Source organism: Sorghum bicolor, chromosome 8 (assembly GCF_000003195.3).
Source record: "Sorghum bicolor cultivar BTx623 chromosome 8, Sorghum_bicolor_NCBIv3, whole genome shotgun sequence".
Lineage (NCBI taxonomy): Eukaryota > Viridiplantae > Streptophyta > Magnoliopsida > Poales > Poaceae > Sorghum > Sorghum bicolor.
Genome location: NC_012877.2, coordinates 19163934 through 19189301, shown reverse-complemented (window position 1 = coordinate 19189301; position 25368 = coordinate 19163934).

Genomic DNA, 25368 nt, shown 5'->3' with positions numbered 1-25368 from the left:
AACTCAAAGTAGGGAGTGTTCATGGAGATTGGAAGGAGTTACATAATAGTTTTATTTTAAAATATTTTCCAATCTCCAAAGTGGCGGAACTTCGGCGTGAGATTATTTCTTTTAGGCAACTGGAAGAAGAATCTCTTAGGAAATCATGGGACCGCTTTATTAACCTTACTCTCACTGCCCAAAGCTTTCTATTCCAGAAGAAGTTCTTCTAATTCACTTTTTTGAGGGCCTTAGTGGGGAAAATAAGCAAACCTTGAATACAGCCTCTAGAGGATCCTTCTATCACCTACCTGCTAGTGAAGCTTGGAATTTGATTGATTTATTAAGTGGAAAGTCTCCTAGCTTTTATATCCCTGAGAAAGAGACAGAACTAGTTCCTAGACAAGAAGAAGAAGTTTCGATAGCCAGATCACAACCACTTCAATTCCAAACTTTAGCTATCGATCCTAAACCATCAATACCCCAAAATTCTCCAAGGGAGGAAGGAATTCCGACCTTAAATCTTTCAGATGCTGATGGTTTAGACTTCTGGTTCCATAAGAGTCCTTCAAGCAGGGATAATTCAAATCCTCGCAATAATGGTTCTCTTAGAGAATGTCCTGGTTCCTATTATGAGGAAGTCGAGGATGACATATCAAGTGAAGGAGAGCTAAGCCATATTGAAAATTCTAACACCTCCCCTTTCCTCATCACAAGTTCTAAATGGCTAGAATGTGTAGAATGGATGGATAAGGAAGAAGCCTTAATGAATTCTGACTTTGGTTCAATTTCAAATGGTGAGTTCTTGACTCCCTTGAAGATGGGATTCATCCAAATATAGAAGAGGACATAAGTGAGACCAATCCAGGAGAAACTCCAAACATTCAGATTAGAGACGAAGATAACATTAATGAGCATGGAATTTATTTCATAACCACTTCATTTACTCCATGCTCATATGAAACATCTTCCCAATCTATTGGTCTCTCCAACATCACCACATTTGAGATCTCCAACCCCCTCTTCCTTTCTATTTATAAAAACTTTAAAAGGGCGGTTGTCGATGCATATGTCTATAATAAATATTGCAGATCTCGTTGAGTTGATCTTGATATAGGTCAGCGTTTGAAGGGAAACCACTTCGCCGACATAAATTGATGGTTTCCCAAGGACAAGCTTAGTGTCCTAAAATAAGCACTGATCAGATCATAACATGAGTTTTTAATTATTTGCAACATTACCTTGTGTATTGAGCATATAAGGATAATTGTAAAAATATTCCTTCGGGTATTCTTGTCACTAACCTTTCCAGGATTGGAACAAGAAGATCGGATGAATGACAAGCAAGTACAAGGTATGTCCAACCAATCATCATGCAACACTGAATTAAATTCATCCAAACTTGAATTCTGCAAAATTCAAGCTTGGGGGAGTACTTTACATAAAAACATCCTTTGCCATGTTGCTATGTTGGTTGTCCCTACCTTTGAGACATGCTCAATTTGTTAAATACTAATCACACTACTTCATCTCCACTTGAGTAGATCTCTATAAATGCTGTCATGTTACCTTTGTCTATTTACTAGTAAGTGTTAGTTTGGAAGTACTGCACATACTTCTATTGGCTTTAAAATTAAGCATGGTGCTTAGGTTAAACTGCCTTCTTTAATCTGATTAGACATTGTCGACGAAAGCTAGTCGGCAGTCTACCTTGGGGTATACCCACGGTAGTAGTTTGTCGGTAGACGGTGCGCGAACTACGAACTCGATGGTGACGCAAGACACGGACAAGCTTTTTATCCAGGTTCGGCCGCCGAGTTGGCGTAATACCTACGTCCTGCGTCTGGTTGTATTGATTTGTGCTGAGAGAATATGATGTCCTAGGGGGTCCCTTGCCCCTCCTTATATAGTCTGGAGGGCAGGGTTACAGATCTAGAAACTAATCCTAGTCGGTTACAATTGCCATAGATAATTCGATATCAATTCCTATTCTAACCGACTAGAATTCTGCTTGATCTCCACGTCTTGTTTCCTTGCGCGAAACTCGGGCTGTCTGATCAAGCCTTGAACTCGTCTCGTAGTGGACCAAGCTTCCTGGCTGAAGTCTAGCCGTAAGGGTATAGGGGTTTATACCCCCACAGCTAGTCCCCGAGCGCCATGTATTGTGATGCAACACGCCGTCTTGAGCTTCTTCGATCAGCGAGGCCTGTCGTCTTCAATAAGCGGGAAAATCGCCCAAACAGTTGCAACGGTTCCTTGACCAACTCGAAAGACAGTTGACCAACATTGACATCGAAGAAGCAGGTTGTTCGAAGAATGCATGGTGCTCTAAAAAAAAATTTCTTTCCTGGTGAAGTGTGCCCACTTTGCCTTTTTGAAATGTAGAAGCATCAAAAAAGCAAGCAAATTCACCGCTAGGTGAAGTGTGCCCACTTAGTCCCCGAGCCTGGTAGTAGGTGGCGTAGGCACGTGGTGCCAGGGTCAAAAGAAAATTCCCCAAAGTAGTTTTGAGACTGAGATGCATCGCTAGATGCATCGTACCGATGTAGTCCCCGAGCTTGCTGGAAGGCGAAGTATGAGCCTTGTAGCAAGGTCTAAAAAATTGAACTTACCAGTCCCCGAGCATGTCATGCTCGTCTGCAATTGAAAAGACCAATCGACCAGTCCCCAAGCACTTAGTGTGCTTCTTGGAATTATATGTTGCTATACTGTACGACCAGTCCCCGAGCGTCGAATGCTCAGTGGTCGGTGCATGCTTTAAAGCTTTGAGCTGATAGACTGAGCGACCAGTCCCCGAGCGTCGAGTGCTCGGTGGTCGGTGCAGTCCTTGAAGTTCCGTGCTGATAGACTGGGCAACCAGTCCCCGAGCGTCGGGTGCTCGGTGGTCGGTGCAGTCCTTGGAGTTCCGAGCTGATAGACTGGGCGACCAGTCCCCGAGCGTCGAGTGCTCGGTGGTCGGTGCAGTCCTTGAAGTTCCGAGCTGATAGACTGGGCGACCAGTCCCCGAGCGTCGAGTGCTCGGTGGTCGGTGCAGTCCTCGGATTGTTGACTCACTGGCGTATGTGTCTTCTTACTTTTGAAAAGATCTTTCTAGTTAAAGTTGACGTGACGCGGTCTCCTGATGATATGTCAGACAGATGCATGAAAAGCTGCACCTGGCAACTGTACAACCGCTCTTTGCATGGTTTGAGAAAAGGAAACCATCAATTGGTACGAAAACTCCGCGGCCTTAATTGTCTGTAATCATTGTAAACCGAAACGCCGCGTCCGCCGCATGGCCTGCCCACTTCCCGAGAATACAGGAAGTGGGAGAGGTGGGGTCGCGGGTTTATAAGGGCCTAATAGGACCTCCTGTACCGCTTCGCCTGCCATTGCCTTCAAACCTTCCGCTCTCATCTTCTCCAGTCTCCTGCATCTCCCTAACTCCAGCCCACATTCGCACCTCTAATGGCGAAGAGCGACTGCAGGAAGAGGGCCGAACTGATGGCCAAGGAGTGGAAGAAATCTCGCAGCACCACAAAATCTCTTGGTGACCTCGTCGATATGGGGCTTCTGCACGGCGCAGAGCTCGGCGGCTGGAGGGCACCGGAGGGGGAGAGCTACCCCGACCCTCGCGCCGGTGAGATCGTCGTTTTTGAAGATTTCGTTAAGAGAGGCTTTGGTGTTCCTGTTCATCCTTTTCTTCAAGGTCTTCTTTTGTACTATGAGATCGGGATTTGCAATCTGCACCCGAACTCTATTCTCCTTATTTCCACCTTCATCCACCTGTGCGAGGCCTATGTTGGCATAGAGCCGCACTTTGATCTTTTCCGGTATCTTTTCTGCTTGAGGAAGAAGGGAGCAGTTGGAGGCTCCAAGGTTGCAGGTGGAGTATACCTCAACCTTCGTGATGGGATGAAGAATCGCTACCTGCATTGCCCATGGAACACTTCCTTGACCGAATGGTACAGGAAGTGGTTCTACATCAGGGAGGAACCGGGCAGCTCCACGTTCTGCGACGTTGGATACATTCCCGAGAAGAGGGCGAGCTGGACCGACCGACCGGAGTTCGACGGACCAGTGGCGGATCTCATGAAGCTGATCGACTGGTCGCGCCTAGACGGGCTTGGCGTGGTCGGCAACTTCATTTGCCGCCGGGTGATGCCCTGCCAGAAGAGGGTGCACTCGGCGTACGAGTATGCCGGAAGCGCAGACCCGACCAGGATGCGGTCGGAGATCTTGGAGAAAGCGGAGGTACAACAGCTGTTGAACGAGCTGTTTAACTTCGCGGATGGGGGCTTCATCCGTGGCAGTGATCGGGTGCAAGCCTTCAAGTTAGGACGACCAGCACCAAAGGTATGTAGCAGATTCTGTTTGATCATTCATATATCGTCTGCAGTTGACTCATCTCTGTTGCTTTTGCAGGTCGGTGATGTCGACCGGTGCGCAGTGTATGTATCACTGGCACCGGGGATGGAAAATCCGGTGGGAGAGGTCCCGCCAGAGGAGGACGCTGCTCGGTGTACTCATTACACCAGCAGTGAGGAAGACCGAGCCCGCCCCGTCCCGACCTCCGAGGAGAGGGTTGCGGGGAAAAGGCCATTGCCGGCAGATCCCTTGCCGACACCGGGGCTGCCGGCAGATCTCCCGGCGGAGAGCAGCCAAGCACCGAAGCGTCGTCGGCTCGTGCGGATCGTCGACGACGACGACGACGAGGAGGCTGCGCCGTCGTTGGTTCGACGGCCTCGGAGCCGCCCAGACACTGCGCCGGTCGCCACTGATCGAGTGGCCAGCGGCGCCGCTGCCCCGCAAGTTGCTGAGATGGGGGCACAGGTGCCGACCGGCCGGGCGAGGAGGAGGTTCACCGCGACCCACCGTCGGTCAGACCTGTAAGTGTTCGACTTACGTATTTTGGACTCATCTTTTTTTTTTAACTTTTGTTCCTGTAGTGCGGCATCGGATGTCGACCCTGGCCAAACTGCCAGCCAGGGAACGGGCGAGCCTGCCCGCGGTTCTGGGGATGCGGCCCCCCAGACCACAGAGCAGCCAACAGCTGCGAGCGCGCCTGGGAGCACCGAGGGGCTCCCAAGCGCGGCGCCGACTACAACAAGCAGCCCGACCAGGGCTGGAGAGGCTCCCCCAACTGACTCCGCAGAGAAGGGAAGATCTCCGACCGCTCCTCCTGCCGGGGGGAGTGAAGTCCCCCCGCCGCCCCGAGCAGGAGCCTCTTCGGCTGCGGGCTCCCCAGGTCTGGTCCAAGGGCCAGTAATGCCTGGGACCACCACCGGGGGTGACGTAGCACAGGAGGAGGAAACCCGGGCGGCCTCCGATGACGAGGTGGAAGAGATCGAGGGTCGTCCCCGTGATGGCCGCCAACACGTGTATGTGTGGCGCCAACGCGGGGATCACTTTATCGGTCATGAGGAGCTCGCCGAGACCGAAGAGGCCGCCAGGGTGGAGCGCGCGGCCAAGCGCCTTGTCGACGAAGTCAAGGTAAGCGGCTCTTTGTACTGCTGCGCATTCTTTTGCCTTGTCTTGCATGGTCGTTATATCCTTGCTTTGTAGGACGTAATGAAAACGGCGAAGTACCGGAAACGGTGCTTTGACCAGATAGAAGGCGTCATGGCCGAGAACAAGGCCCTTGCCGCGGAGGTAGACCGGTTGCGCGCGGAGGTCGGGGAGAAGGTGGTCGAGATGAGTGCCGAAAAGGAGCGTCGTCTCGACCTCGCTCGTCGTCTGGCCGACCAGTACCGGCTGCAGGAAGGTTAGTCACACGCTCCGAGCAGCTTCGTGTACTTGTATAGTTTGCTTTGCTGACCAGTTTAGGATTCACGCAGACTTGGAGGAGGAGGTGGCGAGCCTCCAACAAGAGAAGGAGCAGCTCAGCCAACAGCTCGCCGGTGCGCTGGAGTCCGGGCGGCGAGCAGAAGAGGAATTGGGTCGAAAACACCGGGAGCTATCTGGTAATGAGTGCCGCCTTGTTGGTTGCTGCCTGCCCCTTTATTTGTCTGGTATGCCGAAAGTAACGTTTCGTTTCGTTTGCAGTGCTCAAGGTGAACACCAAAAAGCACCTGGATGAGCTGATCAAGGACCGGGACTCCTGGAAGGTCAACTGTTGCAGGATCTGGAAGGGAGTGTCCCCGGTCCTAGACCTGATCAGTCCCGAGCTCCCGGAGAGCCAGCCCCGCGCGCCGCAGTTGACCCCGGTCGAGAAGGCGCAACGGGCGTGGGATTGGCTCCAGCAGTTTGTGAAGGACGCCGGGGAGTTTGCCGGCGCGCACGTCCTCAGCATGGTGCGCGCCCACTACCCCCTGGTCGACTTGAGCAGGCTGGAGAAGGGGTACCCGAAGGAAGTCGGCCCACAGGAAGCGGACGAACTTCGAGGTAATCTGCTGGACTTGTCGTCGACAGTGATCGGCGACATCAATCTGTGCGGAACGGCCACTCCTCCAGACCAGCCGAGCTCAGATAGGTCGGCCAGGGAGTTGTCGGGCGCGTCCGTTGCGGGAGATGGGCGGTCGACGCCTGCGGTCTCGACCAGCCAGGCGCCGGTGGCCCCGACCCCTTCGTCCGGGCAGCAGGGCCAGGCGGGTGATCAGCCCGAGCAGCCAGGCCAATAAAGTAGTCTGTAGGAATAGACTAGTGTTTGCCCGTCAGGGTATTTATTGTAAACTTTGTATGTAAAGTTTGTAATAAAGTTTGCTTTTTGTCATGACTGTTGTTTTGAGCGCTGCAAGAATATCTGAGTGACGTGTCACCGTATTTGTCTTTGTTGTCGCTAAGAGCGTCCGTTGCAGGAGTTTTGCCGAGTGCTGTGTGTGACAAGGTATGGGCCAAAAATAGAGAATTTCATTATCAAAAATTATGAGATACTTACAGAAGAAAGTCATTAAAACTTTATGGATAGAAACGTCGCAGTTTGTCGATGTGCCAAGAGTTAGGCACTCGTGTTCCGTCTGGGTATGCCAATCTGTAGGACGTAGGTCGTGTGACCTCGGTCACCACGAAGGGTCCTTCCCAGGGAGTGGATAGCTTGTGCATTCCCTCCTGGCTTGTTTTCCATCGAAGCTCCAGATCGCCGACCACGAACGAACGGTCCTTGACATTCCTGTTGTAGTATCGCCTGACTGCTGCGAGATACTTTGCTGTTCGGAGACACGACACTAAACGCTTTTCCTCCATGCAATCGATTTCGAGTCCTCTGGCGTTGTCGGCGGTCGCTTGGTCGAAGTGCTCGATTCTAGGAGATCCGAAGTGTATGTCGGACGGCAAGACCGCCTCTGCACCGTACACCATGAAGTAGGGAGACACCCCTGTGTTTCGACTGGTCTGAGTTCGGAGGCCCCAGACCACAGCCGGCAATTCTTTCATCCATCGACCGGGTGCTCTGTCGTTTTCGGTGTACAACCTTTTCTTTAGGGCGTCAACGATCATTCCGTTAGCACGTTCAACTTGACCGTTGGCACGTGGATGTGCCACTGACACATATTTTATGACTATGCCTCTGTCATCGCAGAAATCCCAAAAAGTGGTGCCAGTAAACTGAGTGCCCAGGTCGGTGATTATGCTGTTCGGAATGCCGAATCTGTGTATGATTTGATTGAGGAACTCCACAGCCTTCTCGGAGGTTGCTTTGACCAGGGGCATGTATTCAATCCACTTGGAGAACTTGTCGATTAACACGAAGACAAACTTGAAATTGCCTGGGGCTGGTTTGAATGGTCCGATCATGTCAAGCCCCCAGCAAGCAAAGGGCCAAGACGACGGGATGGTTTGAATTTCATGGGCAGGTACGTGGGTCCTCTTAGCGAAAAACTGACATCCTTCGCAATGCCGAACCAGTTTTTCTGCGTCGCTGACCGCGGTTGGCCAATAAAAACCTGCTCGGAAAGCCTTTCCGACCAGCGTTCTGGATGCGGCGTGGTTGCCGCAGGATCCGGCGTGTATGTCTTCCAAGAGCTTGATACCATCATCTTGGGGTATGCACTTGAGCAGTACTTCGGAGCTTGCGTTTTTCCGCATGAGTTTTCCGTCGACCAGGATGTAGTTCTTTGATCGTCGGATGAGACGCTCGTTCTCTGTTTTGTCCTGAAAGCCTGTCCCGTCTGATATGTATTTGATGAACGGGGTACGCCAGTCACGCCCACCAGTTGTCGGAGTGGCGTCATCTATGAGCATTGCCTCGGTGGGTCGTTTGTCGACCAGGGGGGAGCCTACGCTCGGCTCGTGGATGTCCTGGACGAAAATACCCCGCGGGATTTGGGCCCGAGACGAGCCTAACTTTGACAACGCATCTGCTGCTTGGTTCTTATCCCGGACCACGTGGATGTACTCTATGCCATAGAAGTTAGTTTCCCATTTGCGAATTTCTTTGCAGTAGAGATCCATCTTCTCGTGGGTTGCGTCCCACTCCTTGTTGAGCTGGTTGATGACCAAAGCGGAGTCGCCGTAGACATAGAGGCGCTTGACCCCCAGTTCGACGGCTAGTCGTACGCCATGTAAGCATGCTTCGTATTCGGCGACATTGTTTGACGCCGGAAAAAGGATCCGAAGGACGTAGCGGAGTTTGTCCTTGTTGGGTGATACGAACAATATCCCAGCGCCTGCACCGTTGATGTTCAAGGACCCATCAAAGAACATTGACCAGTGGTCTGAGACATCTGGAACGGAAGGCTCGTTGAGATCCGTCCATTCGGCAATGAAATCGACCAGGGCTTGAGACTTGACAGTGGTGCGACTCTGGAACTCTAGGGAAAATGGACATAATTCCATTGCCCATTTCACGATTCTGCCATTGGCGTCTTTATTGCGCAGGATGTCCCCGAGAGGAAAGCTGGTTGTCACCAGGACTCGATGGCCGTCGAAGTAGTGCTTCAGCTTTCTTGACGTTATCAGGATGGCGTATATAAGCTTCTGTATTTGTGGGTACGTGGCCTTGGATTCGTTTAAAACTTCGCTTATGAAGTAAACGGGTCTCTGGACCTTGAAGACATGACCTGGTTCATCTCGCTCGACCACTATTGCCGTGGAAACAACCCTGTCGGTTGCAGCAATGTAAAGGAGTAGGTCTTCATTGGGCTGAGGCGCTGTGAGGACAGGCGGTGAAGTGAGGAAGGTCTTAAGCTGAGTGAACGCAGCGTCGGCTTCCTCTGTCCAAGAGAATTTTTCTGACGCTTTCAGTAGTTTGAAGAAAGGGAGGCCTTTTTCTCCCAGCCTTGAGATGAAACGACTGAGGGCGGCCATCCATCCGGTTAGCTTCTGAATATCCTTGACGTTCTTCGGTGGTCGCATGTCGAGTACGGCTTTGACTTTTGAAGGGTTTGGTCGTATGCCGTCGCGACTGACGACGTTGCCGAGCAGTAGGCCGGAAGGAACGCCGAAAATGCATTTCTTGGGGTTGAGCTTCCACTTGTACCTATTGAGTGCTTTGAAGGTTCGGTCTAAGTTGTCGATTAGGGTGCTCGCGTCCCTTGTTTTTACGACCACGTCGTCCACATAGGCCTCGACGAGGTCATCGCGAATCTCGTCGTGGAGGCATTGCTGGATGGCCCTTTGATAAGTGGCCCCGGCGTTTTTAAGTCCGAAAGACATGGTAGTGTAACAGTATGCGCCGAAGGGTGTGATGAAGGATGTTTTGATCTGATCTTCTTCCTTTAACGAGATCTGGTGATAACCAGAGTAGCAATCTAGAAAGGAGAGGAGTTCGCATCCGGCCGTTGAGTCGACCACCTCGTCGATGCGAGGAAGACCAAAAGGATCTTTAGGACAGTGTTTGTTGAGATCGGTGTAATCAACGCACATTCTCCATTCATTATTCTTTTTGCGTACAAGAACCGGATTGGCGAGCCAATCGGGATGATACACTTCTTTTATGAATCCGGCTGCTAGAAGCCGTGTTATTTCTGTCCTAATAGCCTCCTTTTTGTCACGAGCGAACCGTCGCAGTTTTTGCTTGATTGGTCTTGCGGTCTTCGAGACGTTTAAGGAGTGCTCGATCAGGTTTCGTGGGACACCGGGCATGTCTGCGGGTTTCTATGCGAAAACGCTCACGTTGTCCCTTAGAAACCTGACGAGCGCGTCTTCCTATTTTGGATCCAGGTTAGCCCCGATGAGGGCTGTTTTCTCGGGGTCGCCTTCGACCAGCTGCACTTCTTTGTGCTCCTTGGATTTCGAATTCTTTCTGGCTGTCTCCTGCTCAGGTAATCGGAGCTGGTCGGGGGGCAGCTGTGCGGCTTGGTTTGCTGTTTCCGCCATGCGGATTGAGAGGTCAATTGCCTCGGTGATCTTGAAGCTTTCTTCTTCGCAGGTGTACGCAGTGTAGACGTTGCCTCTGATGGTTAGGACACCCTTCTCCGTGGGCATCTTAAGGACTAGGTATGAGTAGTGCGGGACTGCCATGAACTTTGTCAGCGATGGGCGGCCCAGTATAGCGTGGTAGGTCCCGTCGAAATCCGCGACCACGAAGTTGATGAACTCCGTCCGGAAGTGATCGGGTGTGCCGAATTGGACAGGCAATGTTATCTGTCCGAGGGGCACCGAACTTTGACCTGGCAAAACCCCCCAGAATTGGGCGTCGTAAGGTTTTAGTTGTGCCGGTGATATCTTGAGGGCGGGCAGGCTGTTGCGGAAAAGGATGTCGATGGAGCTTCCCCCGTCCACGAGCACGCGCTCGAATCTAATGCTATTGATGCAGGGATCAAGAATCAGTGGGAAACGTCCCGGCTCTGGGATAGCGGCCCACTGGTCCTTCCTACTGAACGAGATCTCCCTGTGGGACCAGGCGGGAAACTTCGGATCTGCGATCAGCCCGTCCGTGCTGTCTATGTTGAGGCAGGCTCTCTTTAACAGCTTTCTTTCTCGCTTGGACTCAGTGGAGACCTTGCCCCCGAAAATGGAGTGGACCACGTCGGTGGGGCTAACGTATTGGTGTCGGGGGTCCCTGTCTTGGTCCTCATCCTCATCTTCGTGGTCGTGCCCGTCGCGTTTGTTATTTTTCTTGGCGGAGTCCTCTTGGGCGGCCCGCCGTGTATAGATACTTTTGAGGACGCGGCACTCTTCCATGGTATGGTTAGACTTTGGGTGTAGCTGGCACGGTCCCTTCAACGTTTTGTTGTAGTCGTCTTGGTAGTCCCGTCGTCCGTTGGGACGTTTGACCGTATTTACTTCGTGGTCGTATTCACGAGGGCGCTTTCCTCTGAAGTCGTTGCGGCTGTCGCGCCGCCGATCCCAACCCTCTCGGTGATCGCGGTTGTCGGAGCGGCGGTGATTTCTGTTTTCGTAGCGACCACGACCGTCGTCTCGCCGAGAAGGCTGGTCGGGGCCTCTCGCGTCGTCTCGGATTAGTTTTTCTGCGTCATCAGCATCGGCGTAATTTTTAGCCGTGGCGAGGAGCTCTGCTACCGTTGATGGGCGCTTACGCAACAGCTTGTTCCTCAGCGCTTCATGGAAACGCAAGCCCTTGATAAAGGCTGATATGGCCTCGTCATGAGAAATCTTCGGGATTTTGAGGCGCATATCCGAGAATCGTCGGATGTAATCGCGCAGAGGTTCATTCTTCCTGTCTCTTATCCTTTCAAGGTCATACTTGTTTCCGGGCTGCTCGCATGTGGCGATGAAGTTGTCGATGAAAGCCTGTCGTAACTCTTCCCAAGAGTCGAAGAAGTCCTCGGGCAAGCCGAGAAGCCACTGATGACCAGCCTGGTCGAGGACTACGGGGAAGTAGTTAGCCATGACGTGCTCATCTCCTGCCGCTGATCGGACGGCGATTTCCCAAGAGTGATCCTTGCCGTCGTATTTTTTAAGTTTTTCGAGCTTGAAATTGCGGGGCCACACGACCTGGCGGAGGTGTGAGGAGAACTGCCTTAGGCCCGGAGGACTGTGGGTCGCATCGTACTCGATGCGGCGCAGGTTTTCGTGGACTGCTCTCTCTACGGCGCGCCTGTTGATGCGGTCCCGGGCATCTTTGGGAGGGATGTTGTGGCGGAGATCCCTGTGTTGGTCTTCTTCTTCTTGGCCGCGTACGCGGTTCTGCTGGCGGCGGCCATCGGCGTCCCGACCACCATCGTCGCGCCGTGAGTCTCCTCGACGGTTGTCGGGGGAGCGGCTGCGGTGACGCCTGCTGGGTGAGGCCCGGCTACGATTAGTCTGGTCGGAGGCGGCTTCCGTATAAGAGACGTCCTGGACTCTCTTGAGCAGAGTGGCTGTCTGTCCCATTGCGGCGATCAGGTGTGCTCGGATGCTGGTCCGGACTCCCTAGCACTCGGGGGTGTCAGGAAGCCGATCCAGGTTGGCCATGGCGACAGCCACGTTGGCGCTTGGCGTTTTGTAGACCGGCTGGTCCCCGACCATGTCAAAGGCATCGTTGAGGTTACTTGGTGGCATCTGTTGTTGCTCGTCCGCACGCCGTCGGGCGCGATCGGCGTTACGCTGTTCGCGGAGTTGCCTCTGGTCATCTGTTTCTCCGTCAACAGCTGGTTCGTCGGCGCTGACATTGAACACGATATCCCCTCGCCGGGGGGGCAATATCGGGAATTGGTCGAAAACCCGGAGGGTGTGAAGGAAAATCCAGGTCGTAGCCCTCGTCTTCGGTGTTTATAACCTCGGTGGGGACGGAGCCGGTGCTTGAGTTGGTGCTGGAAACCTGGCCGTCCCGTAGCTCTCGGATTGTCACCATGTTGACATGGTGGCGATTGTTCCTTGTCGGCGACCAGCCCGCTTTGCTGAAAACGGATTGGACATGCCGTGAGTAAACAGAGGCCGAGTTGTTCAGGCCGCGAGGATAGTCTTCCTTTTTGAGCTCGACGGATCGTCGTGAGGGGGTTGAGGTTATCGTCAGGGACGTTCCCAGCCATTCGTGTGTGGCGACACGAGTTGGCCGGCGGGATTTCGAAAAATCCGCTCGAGCAGCTTGGTCGGGCCGGCGCAGAACTCCATCTATTAGTTGGGAGACTTCGAGTAGCTTGGAGTCAGCGCGATCGAGCGCTTGGAGGAGGTCCGAGCAGTCGATCTCCTTTCCCTTGTAGAGTGGGAACGGTGGTCGGGAGCTTGGTGCCGTCATGCGTGTGGTCGGAGACGGCGTGATCTCAGATTGGATCTGGACCTCTTTCGGAACCGTGGTCGCGAAGCCGCCGCTGCACGTCGTCCACGTGATTTGGCCGACGGTGAACGTGAGGCCTTCGGGCACGGTCGCGGAAGCTGGGATCGTGACCATCTTGTTCGCCGGAAAAGTTGCACGCACACCCCCTACCTGGCGCGCCACTGTCGACGAAAGCTAGTCGGCAGTCTACCTTGGGGTATACCCACGGTAGTAGTTTGTCGGTAGACGGTGCGCGAACTACGAACTCGATGGTGACGCAAGACACGGACAAGCTTTTTATCCAGGTTCGGCCGCCGAGTTGGCGTAATACCTACGTCCTGCGTCTGGTTGTATTGATTTGTGCTGAGAGAATATGATGTCCTAGGGGGGTCCCTTGCCCCTCCTTATATAGTCTGGAGGGCAGGGTTACAGATCTAGAAACTAATCCTAGTCGGTTACAATTGCCATAGATAATTCGATATCAATTCCTATTCTAACCGACTAGAATTCTGCTTGATCTCCACGTCTTGTTTCCTTGCGCGAAACTCGGGCTGTCTGATCAAGCCTTGAACTCGTCTCGTAGTGGACCAAGCTTCCTAGCTGAAGTCTAGCCGTAAGGGTATAGGGGTTTATACCCCCACAGACATGGAGTCTAGTTCGGTTATTGAACTAAAAACTGCTTGTGTAGACATTGGTATATTTTTGTCGGACTAACCCCTGCAGAAAAACTTTCAATATCGATTTGGGAAGTCCTGAGATAAACTCACATCAGAGACGAAGAGAGTGACATATGAAGTTTAACAATTTGCACAAGAAGGACATAGCTCATTCATCATAGAGAGATGATCCATGGAGGGTGCCACAAACACGATGCACCACCGCTAAGAAAGGAAAGCTTCCACAAGGTGATACTGTACCATCACTCTTCAAGCAAGGTAACATCTTAAGGTGCTTGACTATCACTTTTATAAGCTTCTCCTTGGTTCTGGCGTTCATATAAATAAAAGAGACAAACATGTATGATTTACAACTCTAGATTAACCAACCCAACTGATTCAACATGTTTAGTCCTTTAATCCTTGTTCTTAGTACTACCTCCATGATCCCACACTCCTAATCATATGAGCTAAAATGTTACACATTCAATCATTGAAAGATATAAAGAAAAAGACATATACATAGATAGATTATCTTTCCATAAGGTTGAGCGATCTGATCTGACAAATGTTATAAGTGCTAGACTCATGAACTTTTCATCCATCAACTTTGTCTTGCTCACTATGCTTAGGGTTAGAGAAGAACAAATACACTTTTGGTTCTGTTGGTGTTTTCCACCAACAGGACCCATGCACTTGATCTCTGCCTTGTCTCTATGAGCAGGTACACTTTGAGCAAAACATGGAGGAGTTTTATAACTCTCAGACTCTACCAAGTGAAGGACCTCGATCTACGAGCACAAACACATTGAGCAGGATACTGCCAACGCCGCGCTTCGAACTGCTGGGCAAACGAAGAGGTGCAAATGTCAAGGTCCGCACCTGAATCAAATGACGCACCTGAAGAATGAACACGGTGAGAAGTCTTGTTAAGAAGACTTAAAACATTGAACCCTCGCCGAAAGGTAAGATCGGTAGTTATCCATATTTATCCTTTCTGCATTCCCTTTTCCCTTTAATTATTTACTTTTCTTAAATAGATTATTAGTTAATCATGCTATCTTGAAAAGAAAATAAAAATGTTAAAAAAATACTAAGCCCTATGTGAGTATACGAGTGGCATAAAACCCATAAGTACCTTCACTATGGTGGCATGAAAATAAAATAAATATTTCTTTTCTGCTTTATAAAATAAAAATATAAAAACAGGGAGTAATATTTATTGAGGAAGCTCAACATGATGAAGGCTAGATATTTATGCTAACATTTAATTAGTTCCACAAGCTTTGTTGTCTATTTGAGCTCCACAGAATTTAAGAATCAAGAAGACTAGCAGACGGAGGACATTCTAATCGCTGTCAGAATGCTGTTGACTTTTAAATACACCTCTGCCACCTGCTAGCTACATCAAGAGAAATTACGTCAAAATTCAGCTTGGGGGAGAGCACCCCCATTTATCTCGCTAAGTATTTCTACCTATCTTTATACTTATATTAGAATATTAAAATACATAAACTATGAAAAACCAAATAAAGATTTTGTGCTTATATATATATATATCTTTTGCTTAGTGTGTTTAATAAATAAAGTGGCTATGTTAATCTGAATCTTAATAATAAAACTCTAGCATGGATATGATGAATAGTTGCTCTGCCTAATTTGCAAATTTGAAGTTCTCTCTCAAGTTTAGACATAACTGTTATAATTTAAAGCTTGCTGGAGATCTAAACTTGTGGGATGAAAACTTGATCTGAAATCTAAGTTGTTAACGGATATGATATGGGAAGGTTGAGCTGCTGTTTATCTGTTCCTAGAGATGCTAGAATTCTGGAGAATTTTATCTTTGAAAAATCTTTAAAATATTGCATGATGAGTTAATGTATGATTAGAGTTTAAATTCCTACCACAGCCATATATACATGCTTGCTAGACTTTGAGCCACACATTTACTATTTACTGCTTATGAGCATTGAGTGTGGTCAAGCTGTGTAGACCCTTAGGAGCTTGTCATGTGGTTAAATCAAGATTCACTTGCACGTTCACTCATATATGCAACTTCTACTCCGAAAGTACCATCCACATATATCCATCCATGTCCATCTCCAGAACCACCCAAAAATATTCTACTCCTAATCCGGGAGAGAATAGCCAAAAATATTTCTGTTTTCCCTTGTGAAATAAATGCTCAAGTTATCTTGCTACTACCACTTGCTATATTATCTCAAGAGATGAGTGCTCTGAAAAAAAAGAAAAGAGAAGAAAAGAAAAAAATATATATAAATAAACGAGGAAATAAAAAGGGGCAAGTGCCCAGAACCTCGAAAGAAAGAAAAAGTGAGACGTGAGGTAAAAATGGACAAGTGTCCGACAGTAGAATTAGGGGTACAAGATACCCACCTGTGAGGAAAGAAAAAGAAGAGCATCTCATTCTCCTCATAAAGTTTCAAAAAGCAAGGAAGGTATGTATCGCCTCAAAAGAGCAAAAGTAGAATTAGACTTCCACCATTGTTATCACCATCATCACCATACACCATTCATTCGCCACACATGCACATCTTGATTTGACTTATTGACTTGTTTCTCTGGATCCATGGTTTGACTATACAATAAATGTCTTGTAAGTATGTATACTTTATCTCCCACCTATGAGCTCCAGATATTAAAGCCTTATTAGAGTAGGGTGAGAGAGAAGGCAATGTCACTATGCCTTATACCACAAATACCACATATCTTGAGAGAAGGCATATACCATCACTGCCTTGGTAAGGATCCAGAAATACCACAAAAGAGAGATTTAGAGAGTCATACAAGGAATCTCTGAGTTTTATTTGAAAATCTGCAAAAACTCCAGAGCTATAGCTGATCAAGAATAAGAGACATGGCACTTGGCTAGACTGTTCTATCTTTTAACTACTCAAGACAGATGTGACGGTTACAAGTCCCATGGTGAAAGGTAAAGTAAGTAAGTTTTAGTTCTTGACAGTTTACTCTAACTCAGAGATGAGATCTTATTTAAAAGCATGTGTACCGTCAAATTTTTAAGATATTGCAACAACTTCTGATCCATTGCTGAGTCTATCCTTGCTCAGGGACAAGCAAGAGGTAAGCTTGGGGGAGTTTGTTGACGGTCCTTAATTATCAAATTTAATTACCAAATGAACAAAGAAAAGGATCCAAATGAAATCAACATCTAGACTTTGGGTTTTATCTGACAGAATTCCACGAGTTTTGGTGTTTGTCTATTTCTGCAGGGGGTTATCAGGAAATATGAAAGAAAGGCCCACACGTCAGGTTTACATAGAGATATTAACGTGCCGCGCAATTTTCTACCATCTAGAAGACTCCAGAAGCCACGGGAACGAACGGGAGGCCGATCGGGCCCGGGGGCAGGGCGCCCGCCCAAGTCCCTTGGGTGCCCGCCTAGCTACAGTAACCAATCAGCTTCAACTTCGCGGATCATGGTCCACCGACCTAATACTTCAAGGAAAACCACACGATCAATGTCGGTTTGATCCGATGGCCAGATTCATCTGAAAAGACTATATAACCAGACCCCCTGGCCCTTGGAGGAGGCACCCCCTTGATCATTATTCATTATTCATAGACAGAGCAAAAGCTAGGGTTTAGAGATGAGAGCTCTCCTCTCTTCTCTAAACTAGAGTAGATCTAGATAGTAGCAAGATGGAGAGCGAAGGAGGATTAGAGGAGAGGCCGGCCTGTCGGTTCTTCCTCCGGTTGTACTTCGTCATGATCAAGCTCTAATCAAGCTTGCTCATGGGATGACTCTGGTAATCTACTTCTAATTCATTATGCAATTACTAATTATGTATGTTCTGGTTCACAACTCTTTTGAGTACTTTAATCTATAAGACGCTATAGGTGAGAGTTGTAGTATAGGTGTAAGTGAGGTGCTTAGATCTAGATTACTTGTGGATATCCCCTGTCTAGCTGGATCGTGTGGTAGGCCGCGTAGGTGACAGTTACGTTGGTCCCCTGTAGTCCACCTCTTGTTAGTAGGACGGGTAGGGTTTATCGGCCTAAGGATAAGCATCCTTTGTGGTGTACTCTTATCACGTGGTTCGTCCTAGACATAGACATACACCTTTGAAGTAGAGAAACCATAGTTATACTCTCTATTCTGCTACCATCGCCCATATACTAGAATTGCTCTATTCTCTATTCCCATATTATCACTCACTGTTATCTTACCTTTAATATTGTTCTTATTCGATTCTACCATCTTTCCTATTTACACTTATCTATCTATCCTGGTTAAGTTAGAGCGTAGTTGGTTCTCCCGTTTCTCTGTGGATACGATAAAACCTTTAACCAGGAAAAAGCTATAACGGTATCCGTGCGCTTGCGGATTATCTGTGTGCGTATAAATGCCATAGTACACTCTAGTGCCATGCTGGGGATGACAACCTAGTATTCAAGTGGTGTTAGCAAGTGTCAACAACAATTTCCAGAGGTTTGGTGATTTGTGTATTTTTCAGGGAATTATCCAGAAAAGCCTAAAAGAGGGATTTAAGTGCTAATCTACCATGAAACTTATCCACGACAAAAGGATGTCACCAGAGGGATCAAGAATACTCCAGAAGACACCCGAAGCAACAGGGGGGCTAGCAACCACCAAGTGGGGCCGGCCGGCCCCACCCCTGCATCGGGCGGCCCCTAGGGTTAGGGTTGGCCGCCCCCTTCTGGAGTCTTCCTCCACCGCCTCCGAGGAGCCATCTTGGCCGCTTGCTACGTCGGTTTGATCCAACAGCGTGTATCCATCCCACCAGGCTATAAATAAAGAGCCAGACACCATGGGAGGAGGCCAGATCAAGAGATGAAGAGTCAGAGCATTAGATAGAGATCCGCTAGATCTAGGCTAGCAATCAAGATAGATATTAGAGAGATAGAGTAGAGGAGTAGAGATTCGGAGGAGTCTCGGCCTGTCGGAGCTTCCTTAGGAGCTGTATTCATCTGGATTCGGCTCCCTCGCCCGGAGCTACATTCTGTGGTACTTTTGTATTTACCATTCTGATTCAAGTTAGTAATTTGTTTTTATTCATTCTTTGGTTTGCAACTCATGTTATATTGAGTACTTTGATTTGGGTAGCTCCTAGGTCAGAGTAGTGATTTGTAGCATAGACGTGGTGTCTAGGCTATGGTTGCTTGTAGATGCCCCCTGATTAGCTGGACAGTGGTAGCTCACGTAGGTGACTTTATAGCTACATTGAATTCTGTGTAGTCCACTTCCCATTGATAGGACTGATAGGCTTATAGGTGCCTGGTAGGAGATTACTCTGTTTCTTCTCCTATTCGGGTTACTTGTGTGATAAGACGATATTATACAAAGTTTACCGATTATTACAACTAGAGTACATTATTTATCTCCTCATTCTCAATAGTTTTCTAGATTATCTGTACCCCCCTTAGATTAAGAGTTATAGGCTAGGTCATAAATCACCTACTTTTCCTCTAGGTTCGATATTAAAACTGGGTTGATCTTGGTGAAGTGTTGATCAGTATATATCTGTGTGCTTGTGGATAATCTAATTATAATTATTATATAGGGTGCAGTTAATTTATACCAACAATGTTGCTGGTATATAAATCACCAAGAATCTGAATATGTAAACTGAAAATTTTAGTGAACAAACCACAATACAACCCCTTTCCTCTTCTTTTACTTTTCTTTGGATCTTTCTGTTCTCTCTCTTTTCTTTTCTTTAAACTTTTTTCTCTGATTTTTTAACTCTCTTTATACTAAGAGGGGTGTGGATAACAAATAAAACATGACATAATATATATAAAGATGGTGACTAGCAACTTGATGAACACAAAAACACAAGATAATAGTACCGACAAAGGGCTATAGAAATTTTTTGTGGCTTTTTTAGTGGACTATAGGTGATGAACAAATGAGTAACAAACGATAGATAAACTAGAGGTAAAAATGTGGATTATTGTGAGACCTACCGTGACAACGAAAGCTTTGAGACTAGTTGATAGGTATGAATCGGCACGAGGGTGGTGTAACATCCCGCCTCCATGAGGCCAGGCCCGCTTACATTTGGCAGCTTTTCTAGGACATAGTTAGCCCTCACATACCAACACGAGTCTTCTCTACACACTTTGTCCTCGCTCATGTGCACCCGGGAAGTACTTTCCGGTCGGTCACCCATCCCTAAATTTCTCTAGGCCAAGTATGCTTAACTTTATAGTTCTTTGGAGATGGGCTTCTGAAAAAAAGTTGCAACTTATTGGTATGAGTATCTAATTAATCCTATTAAGCCCTGGGCGGGGATGTTACATCCTCACCGCCTTAAGAGATCGACGTCCTCATCGATCAACCCCAAGCTAGGAACGTCCCCTCTTGGCCATGTCCGTGCATCCAGTGCCTGCGCATGTGCCATGCTGTGTGACCATTCTAGGTCCACACCAGCCATGCACACCATGCCTGTATAACTGTGACACACGCGCCCATGAAATCACAAGGGTCGGCTCTGATACCATTTTGTAATGTCCTGCCTCCATGAGGCCAAGCCCACTTATATCTGGTAGCTTTTCTAGGACATAGTCAGCCCTCACATACCAACACGAGTCTTCTCTGCATACTTTGTCCTCACTCATGTGCATTCGAGAAGTACTTTTCGGTCGATCACCCATCCCTAAATTTCTCTAGGCCAAACACGCTTAACTTTAGAGTTCTTTGGAGATGGGCGTCCGGAAAAAAAGTTGTAACTTGTTGGTATGAGTATCGTATTAATTCTATTAAGCCCTAGGCCTGGATATTATAGGTGGCCCAATCTTCACGATAGTAGATCAAAAGAACAAAGATAACATGCTGTGAACAACGGGTAACTTGCTTTATACCTGACAAAGGTTGGATGCTACCAAGCGATAGGGAGAGAGGCACCGAAACCCTGAAGACTTCGACTCGATCTCCAAACGATCACAGAACCACAATCCAAAACTAATCCACACAATATGGTGCAGCCAAATGGAAGCCATAGAGCACAAAGTAGGGAAACCCAGAGGATTCACTTCACAAGTCCAAGAAGAACAAGGAAGAACAAAGGTTGAGTAAGACACTCAGCAGTGTGGCTACAATATCATATAGTTTATCAAATAATCAAAGGTTCCTAATAGCTTAGAGGCAGGGAATATTTATACTAGGAACAACCCTCCTAGAAACATATGAAAACAAAATGGAGTTTCTGAGGGAAGGCAATGTGAAAGGCCCCCTCGGAATGGATTCCCGAAGTTGTTTCACGTGACTGTTGGCCTCCAGAGCAGTTTCCAATAAACAGACCATAACTCCTTATTGGAAAGTCCAAATGATGAACCGTTTCTTGGATGTGAAACTAGACTCTAAGAGATTTCTAGTAATATATTCCATGAACCATGAAACATTATAGATTGGTACAGTTATGCATTGCAAGTTGAACCAACATTCTATCACGACAAACTATTGACCTTCTAAGTAGAGTTGACTAATCCAAACATAACTCTTGATTGCGATGTCCAAATGATGTGGGGATTAAGACATTGGAAAGTGGACTTTATGAGCTTTCAAAAATGTCCTTATGGGCCTCCAAACCTTCACGGAGTTGAGAGTTATAATTACTTCTTTTTGATGACCGAACCTAATCTGAACATTCATGGGGTCACTTTCGGACGTCCGAACCTTCAGGTGTGTTGCTTTTCTGATGTCACCATTCTGTAGCAGTGTCTTTTCCTCCTCTTTAAATATATTCCTATGTACAACCAACACTACTACAGAATAGGGCTTTGGACGATGCCCGAAATCTACAATTGTCTCGGCTTCTTTGCGCCCTAGGATTAAAAAGACCTTTAGTCCCGGCTCATCACATGCGCCAGGACTAAAGGGTCCTGCCCAACGGCTGCCTAACAACTACCTGACAGGGCTGTCGGGGCAGGGACCCTTTAGTCCCGGCTCGTGTTACGGTCTGGGACTAAAGGTGTCCCTTTAGTTCTGAGGCAAGCCACCAGTCGGGACTAAAGATTTGGCCCCGGTTGGTGGCTTGTCTCTAGACTAAGAGGACCCCTTTTAGTCCTTGTTCTTTCTTTAGCGCGGGACTAAAAGCCCACGCTATAAAACATGGTCACTTCTTCTTGGTCGAGACCGAGCCCATTCAAATTTCAGTGAGCTGTACTTGCTCTTACCATTGCTAGTTCTTGCTTGTTCTTGCTTGTTCTTCATCTCTGGCGCCCATTGGTGATCATCTTTGACGCTGCCATTGTTTCCCTTGGTCTAGGGGTAACTAACTTCATCCTCCCTTGTCATTTTCATGTTGTTTTTGTCTTTGTGATATCGCTGTCATTGTTTTGAGCTCAAATTTAATGGATATAGTTTGAATCGACGTCACGGGCGCCCATTGGTGATCTTCTTCGACTTCGCCATCGACTCTTCATGTTTATAGGTAACTAGCTTCATCCTCTAATGTAAAAAAGTCTCAAATAATTAATTATTACATAATATCTTTACAACCCACTATCAAGTAGGCACAACAGTGAACCGCTTTTTGACATGTCATTACAATCCTTTTAATAATCACCTCACATGTCCTCAATTTTGGTGCCATTGGCATTGTTGATGTTGAGCAGCAGGAACAGCTTTCTGATGTTGTCTTGCAGCGCCAGCAGGAGAAACAGGAAGCTCCTTTGTAGCGTAATCATGATGGCCTCGAGGTAGGCGATAGAGGAGACCTCGTGGGCGTTGTAACAGAACCGACCAAATTATAAGAGATTAAGCCTAACAGTGACCATTTACATAGTCAAACCATCGAGCTTAAGCCCATATAATCCCGGTAGTTCGTGAAATCTCGAAGGATTTCAAACCACATATCGTACAGACAGCCAAGATCGTAATAAGTTTAGCGGTCGCCATCCACAAATACATCCAGATTACCACATTCATAAAATACATCAGAGTTCTTAAAATTATTACAAACCAAGTTCTTCAAGTAGCGGAAGCTTCATAGTTCGAAAATACAACACACACACACTTAGTCTGATACAGTGCCATAGTTCGGTCATTCCCATAAAAGCAGAAGAGAAGATGGAGTGACCATCGCCCTTGGTCTAGTGATCACCCATGGCTGGGTACAGACAGAGGATGCAATAACCATAGTACATTTGACCATCTGCAAAACAACATGGGAGTAGAACCCTGAGTACGAGAATGTACTCAGCTAGACTTACCCGTCATAAACTTAAAATAAAGACTCTTCAAGGATCATGAAGGCTATATAGTGGGGTAGCTGACAACCATTTTGCATAACCACAAGATTTTATTAACCTACATAAATCTTTCTTCTTGTAATTTGCTCAAGTTGAAAGTATCATTACCTATGATCTAGGTTTGCCCCTGCACTATTACAAGCAAGTATAGTGATATGATAGTACCTCATCATAGCATTCTTAAAACCATTTATCATTATAACCCAAGTGTTCCATAGTCCTTACTACGAGGACGAAGCTCATGTCAAGTGCTCACTATCCAGGAGCGATGGCGATTCGAATCGATTTCTAACCAGCTGGCGAGTTTATTCCCCACACAAACCACACTCACTAATCAAGTGAGCTACAGATCACCGTATTGCACTATCCAGGACCAATTCGCGGGTTCGACAGGCACCGCCCGTACCCGAGGACCGTTCCGGCGACCGAGGTATTCAAGGTATACCAAGGTTGCGCGCCGCGCCCTCGTCGTTCTCCTCAACCATCACCAATACAGCGCGTACATCGGGCCGATTCCCGGCCCAGATAGTGCTCAGGCTTCGCGGTCGGAACGACTTATCCTTCTAGCTAAATGTGGGGCATGCGTTCAACATGACAAGAGGGCCGTCAACGATCAGTCCTTAATCGACACAGGTAGGGGCACTATGGTCAACCCACCATAAGACCCTGCCCGGTCTCCAATTCCATTCTGTACTTGGTTATTCTTTTCCCCAAAGCAACCACTGCTTAATCAGGCAGGTATCCACCTATATCTCGCAGGTGACAGGGAATCACCCGACTTCTACCGGACTAAGCAAGCTAAGCATAGACTCCGCGCCTATCTACATAGGACAAGGTAGATAAACGAGTAGGGATAACAAGGAGTGCATATGCATCAACGGTATCAAGCAATTCCTATCACTTAAATGCAGTATAGTAGAACAAGCATAGTATATCATGTAAGTTAGCGAGAATAGGGAGACTTAGAATGCTCCGGGCCTTGCCTTTCTCAAACGTGCTGGGCCGGTGATCCGGACACTCCTGTAGCTCCTCTCCGGGTTCCGGTGCTTCCGGAGGTTCCTGCTCCTGAATCTCCTCTGGCCCCTCGGGTCCCACCTCGTTCTCCTGCGAGCCTGTATGATGCATGTGTGCTCATGAGTGGAGTGCGAGATGCCCGAGTGGATGCTTATATGAGAAGGTACCAAATGATCATGACATGATGCATAGGTGATTCACTTGGTCATGCTCATTACAAGGTAGTCAACATCATCCTAGAACAGACAATTGAATTAAACATCTATTGCATTCTCTTCTACCAATTGTTTTCAAGTGTAACCAGCAACCCACATGATGCTTCAAAAATACACCAAACCCTTTTTTATTCTATTTAACCCATATATAACAATTCATAATTTTCTTTATTCATTTCTAGGCCCATCAAAATTTGCATGCAGTTCTGTTCATCTATAATTTCCACAAAAATTACAGGAGACTTCAAGTCAAGCATAAAGTCTACTATAAATTTTTCATAATTTTTCGATACTTATTTTGAGCTACAAAAATCACAAGATTATTACATAAAGGCAAGTACAATTAATCTACTGTGGTATAAGTGTCAAAGAGCAGATTTCATATTTTTATAATTTGTCTAATATCATAAGAAACATCCACAAAAATTTCCAGACTGATTGCATGATCCAAATCTTTATTAAAAATCATAAACCACTGCCATACAAGCATTTAAATCACTATAAATTCATTTATACACCAAATAATGTGTAGCAATATTTTTCCAGTGAGTTAACATACATGCAGAGCCAACAAATCAAGTTTCACATTTTTCTGAGCCATATTTTAATTACTATGCATTTTCTAAGTTTAGCAAAAGCATGGATTAATTATTTCTGTCCAGAAAAAGTGTTCAAACATGACATGCAATTACATCAAACTGTAGATCTAAAAATATAGAGCACACCAAAATTTATTTCATCAAATTTGAAGCTGTAGAACTCAAGATATGGATTTTACAAGTTTTAAATTGATTTCTGGAAAACCTTTTCTGAAAATCAATTGGAAAACGGGATCAAAAACGCTAAAGACACCTAGATCTACACCCAACACGGTCCCCCTGCGACTGACAGTGGGCCTCTGACCCCACTGGTCAGCGAGACCGAGAGGGAGAGCACCTCCGACGAGCAGATGTCGCCGGCGGTGAGGTTCCCGGCCACGGGGTGAGCACCATCGTGCTCCCCGCAGCGAGGCGCACCCAGCGGTACCCTCGGGTTGGCCGGAGGATGGCCGGAGTACCTCCGACGAGCATGCATGGCGGCACGGCGGTGCTGCTCGCCGTGGCCAGGCTGCTCCGGTGCGGTAGAACATGCGCAAGGGCTCCTCCGAGCTTCCCCGTCGCACTACGGATCTAACGCGCCAAGAAGCAAGCGA